General features: G+C 59.2%; 1 long non-coding RNA gene across 1 annotated transcript; it reads left to right on the plus strand.

Annotated features, from left to right (window-relative positions):
- Positions 1 to 2,302: 2,302 nt before the first annotated feature.
- LOC135324116 (uncharacterized) lies at positions 2,303 to 3,069 on the plus strand. Its single transcript, XR_010385472.1, has 3 exons — positions 2,303 to 2,344; positions 2,588 to 2,637; positions 3,038 to 3,069. It is a non-coding gene; the product is annotated as an uncharacterized LOC135324116 (long non-coding RNA).
- The last annotated feature ends 1,612 nt before the right edge of the window (positions 3,070 to 4,681 follow it).

Genomic DNA, 4,681 nt, shown 5'->3' on the forward strand with positions numbered 1-4,681 from the left:
GGGAGGCTGGTCTCATTTCCCCTCCCTGTCCACTAGCACCCACCAATTTTCCACTCACGCTTGTGACGTGCCGCTGAGCTCAGGCCGCCACCCGAAATAGCAATGCTGCGGTCCGGAAACGGACGCGACAGTGCAGTGCACCAAGGGGAGTGGGGCTGACAGTGGGAGAGTGCCGTGCCCATTGCGTGGCGTGCATCTTCGCAGGCCAGAGGAGCAATACCCCTGAGGCTGCCGAGGGTGGAGTGCGGTGCCTGAAGAGGAGCGCCCAGCATGAGCCCAACGCTGGTCATCCTGCTCCTCGGTGAGTCCTCGTCCTGGCTCTGCAAGACCGTGGAAGGCAGCCAGGAGCCTGCTCCCCATTTTGGGGGGAATGGCTCCAGATTTGCCCTCAACTCCTTCTTGTGCCTTGCAGCACTGCGTGCCGGCTGCCAGGAGCTCTGCACGGTGTCAGGTCAGTGCCCCTCCGTCCTCCTGCCCTGGGTCTCCCTGGGCCCCTCGGCATGTCCAGCCCTTGCCTTTCCGTGCATGCCTGGGTGCTTTGTGGCTGTGGGGTGAAGCCTGCAAAGCTTGGGCCACAGAGTCCCTCCCCGTCCCCACGCATGCCGAGGGAGAGCTTTGCCCTGGTGTTGCTGTTGTGCTGCGGGGACCCCAGGGAGGTGGCGCAGGCCCCCCACCCCCAAGCTGCATGCTCTGGCAGCCAGGAGACATGGTGCATGCCTCTGCCTGCTCCCCCTCCCAGGTTCTCTGCCTGCCCCCAAAATCTTCCTGAGCCCCTCAGCTGCCCAGCCGGGGGACTCAGTGTTGCTCCAGTGCCTTGTAAACTCCAAGCTGCCTGTGGTCCGTGTCGTCTTCTGCCGGGATGGGAAGGTGCTGGCATCCCAGTGGAGCTTGCGCGACCAGCTCATCTACGAGCACGTCCACTGGGTGTCCAACAGCAGCTCCGTGAATTACTCGTGCAAGTACGAGAGCCGGGATGAACAGCACCACATGACCGAGTCGCTGCTGAGCCGTGCTGAGCAGCTGCACATCAAGGGTAAGGAGCATAGTGGGGAAAATTCAGAGGTGCTTGAGTGAATCCACAATTTTAGCAAAAGTAAAGAAGTAAAAAGAAATCTTTTGGGTGGAGTGGGGATGGGAGGAGAAATGGGAGCAGCTCCTGTGGTGTTTGGGACCCTAGAGCTGCTCCCCATGCACCCCAAGGTGTGGAGCCTTGCTCTCTTCCCAGCAGCATCCCTGAGACCAACCCCGTCCATAGCGGGCTCTGCAGTCTCCTCCTGCATCCCACCCCCAAACGTCTGTGTGAGGTTCCCTGGGGCTGGGCAGAGCCTTCCTGGCTCTGGGTCATGGGGGGAAGAGCAGAGCCCTGGTCCCATGTTGGCTGTGTCCTGTGTTTGTTGCCTAGGTGTTGACTCCGGGGGGAACGTGCTGCCTTTCCCAGGTGGGTGATTTTAATGTCCTTTCCTCCCATGCGCTGTGGCGCTGCAGAGTTTGGGGGTCAGGGTGTGGAGATGCGGGCGCACACGGGTGCTGGGAGCAGGGCTGAGAGCACCCAGCAGGGCTCGGGGTCATGCTGAGCTTCTCTTTCTCTTTGCACCCCGAGCATTGCATGGGTGTGCTGGGGCTCTGCTCCAGACACTGCCCCATGGCACATTCCCAGACCTCTCCCAATTACTTGCTCCAGACTGGCTGGTGCTACGGCCAGACCTCCCTGCTCATGGCTACCGCTCCCTCCATACCTGTCCCAAACGGGATGCCCTGTGTTTGCTCCGAGCGTGGGGGATGTGATTGGATCGGCAAGAAATGCTAGAGGGACTGCTGCTCCCTCATGTTCTTTTCCTACCTGTTGTGGAAGAAAGCAGGGCTTGCTTTGGAGACTTGGGCTTGCAATTGTCTCTCTTTCAGGCGTTGAGCTCGTACTGCCCCTGGGCATTGCCGTGTCCTGTGTGCTGCTTGTGACTGCGCTTGTTCTCCTGGGGAGAGAAGGTGATGCAGCGCTCTGGGGTTTCTCTTGGGAATGGGGGCAGAGCGCCTCCCTCCATCGCTGGTCCCCTGGACCTGAACCCTTGTGCTGAGCAAGACGCAAGCAGCACTTGTGTGCCTTGTCAAGCAGCATGGGCTCTGAAGGCTGCTTGTGTCTTCCTTGAGCAGAGCTGGCCTCTGCCCCCTCTCCCCACGCCACATTGGCTTTTTCTGTCTCTCCAGGAAGTACCCACTTATCTAATGACAACCTCCTTCCTTCCTTCCTTCCTTCCTTCCTTCCTTCCTTCCCCCCTCCTTTCTTTTCTTTCTTTTCTTTCTTCTTTTTTTGAATGTTTCCAGCAGTGTCTGCCCTCCGGACTCAGAGGTAGGTGCCTGCATGGAGATCTTTGGGGTGCTTGGGGGGATGCCCAGACGCCCAGAGGCCTGTGTGTGTGCTGGACAAGCCTTGTGAGGGCTGAATGTAGAGTTTGGGAGGCAGTTGTGGAAGTGTGAGTGTTTGTGTGTGTGTGGTGGTTGTGGTGGGGTGTGAACCATGTCTTGCTGTTTCTGTATTGAGGGGGTGGGTTGGTTTGAGTGCATCCCCAGTGCTTTCTGTGCTGCGTTGCAGGAAGCAGGGTGAGAGCAGAGCTGGGGACCCTCCCGAAGAGGATCTGCACTGTAAGAGCGCTGGGGCCTTGCAGGGGAGCTGGGGCAGTGGTGATCTGGGGATGCGCAGGCAAAGGGGAAGAGGGCTGGGAGTGCCATGGTGCTGTGGGGCAAGGCGAGGAGGGGTGCTCTTGAGGGAGCTGCCTGGGGAAGCCATTGCACACAGGACTGTTGCAAGGAGAGATGCTGAGCTGAGAAAGAGCCATGCAGAAACGCCTGGTCAGAGGGTTTGCAGCAAAGCTTGCTTTTGCCCCAGGCCCTCTTCCTGGCAGGGCTGGCTGCTCGGTGCAGGCCCGCGTGGCAAATGGGGAGCTCGGTGGGACACTTTGAGGCCTGGGCCCTTGGGCAAGGGTGTGAGGAGGTGGCTTGGCCCTGGAGCCCTGCTGATGCTGAGGCCTCTTTGTGTCCCCAGACGCCTCGGTGACTGCAAGGGGACGTCCCCAGGTGAGTCTCAGATGACGCTGACCCAAAGAGCTGGGTGCTGCTGGGCTGGGTCTGAGCTGCTGCCCAGACCTGCAGCCTGAGGTGCAATTCCTGCATTGCCAGGAACGCTGCCAGAAGGGCCGAGGAGAGGTGATGGGCTCTGAGGGTGGCTTGGGAAATCTGCTGGCAAGGCCCATTGCCTTGAGAGCAAAGTCTCCCTCCTTCCCATCCTGGGGCTCCACGAATCCCTGTGGGCTTTCTCCCCACAAATGCCCATGCCTCCGCACTGCTGGGAGCAGCTCCTTGGAGGCTTTCAGTCTCTTGAGCAGTAAAGTTGCTGCTGCCATTGCAGCCCCTGAGAGAACATGTCACAACGTACGCCAGCATCGTGCCGCCGAGGGAGCCACCTTGCTAGCTTGCCGGGACCATGCCGTGGCACGGGGGAGCAGCACGGCGAGGAAGGGCTGCGCCCTGTCACTCTGCAAGACCCAAAGCTCAGTGCATGCTGGTGGCAGCTGGTTCCCAACAGCACCTGGGGCGCCGAGCTGGCTCTGCTTTGCGCTTCTTGGGTCTCTGCCCAGGTTTGCTGCAGGAAGGAAGCTCTTCTTCACCTTCACCTTGTACCTGGTGTGGGGTCTTCAGTGGGAGTGTGCACCGCTGCTAACGGTGCAGGTTTTTTCATGCTCCAAATGCTGAAGACCCTGGAAGCCTTCTGCGCCTGCCAGGTTGTCCTTTCAGGTGCTCCGCTTAGAGCTCAGATGCTGCCATGCAAGGCGGCTGCACCACAGCACGTCCTGAAGGAGACCTTTTCCACCTGGCAACCTCCTGGTGCCCCTTTGTGGGGGCCTGCAAGGATTCCCAGCTGCTTTTCCTCTCTTCCTACCCTCTCCATACTGGGGATGCCAGCAAAGCCTCTGGCAGGCTGCTGCTGCTGAGGAGCTCAACCAGGAGAAGTGAAAAAGAGGGTTGATGCCTTCAGTGTCTTGGGACCTCAACGCTTGCTTTTCTGCATGATGCTTTCTGAAGACCGTGTGCATAGGACATACAGATTTCGTGTGTCCCCCAATGTGCTGGCACGAAGTTGCCTCCATGCACCTTGCAGTGCTGCAGCCGTGTGAGCACAGCTTTGAGTGTGGTGTGCAATAAATGTGTCTGAGTGGGGTTTTTAGTGCCTTCTCTTGTTCCTCTTTCTTCTCTAAGCGAGTGCAGAAGCCCCCAGGAGGGACGATGCCTTTGGACAGGAGAGAAATGGGGAATCTCCTGAGGAACTGCTTGGCAGTAACACAGCAGAGAAACAGCTCCCGTCTCTGGCAAGGGACAAATTAAAGGCTGCCACCCGCTTGCAGAGTAGAGCCTTTGGGAGAGGAGAGCTGCAAAAGTCTGGCTTGCTCTAGCAGTGGCCCTTGCATGCTCCCCAGATGGGATCCTTGTGGGAAATCGTGCTATCATCCCCCAGTGATCTGGCTGAGGGGGACCCGGGACCACCTGTGGGTGGCTGCCAGCATCTCCCATTAAAGCAACCCAGAAAGCATATGTGGCCCCTGCAAAGCCCTCAGACAGAGTGCGGGAATGCCGCCGATGCTAACACCCCTCCCGAGCAGAGCCAGCACCTCCCTTGGAGACCTCGTGTCCT

This window comes from Dromaius novaehollandiae, chromosome 31, assembly GCF_036370855.1.
Source record: "Dromaius novaehollandiae isolate bDroNov1 chromosome 31, bDroNov1.hap1, whole genome shotgun sequence".
In the NCBI taxonomy this organism is placed as follows: Eukaryota; Metazoa; Chordata; class Aves; order Casuariiformes; family Dromaiidae; genus Dromaius; species Dromaius novaehollandiae.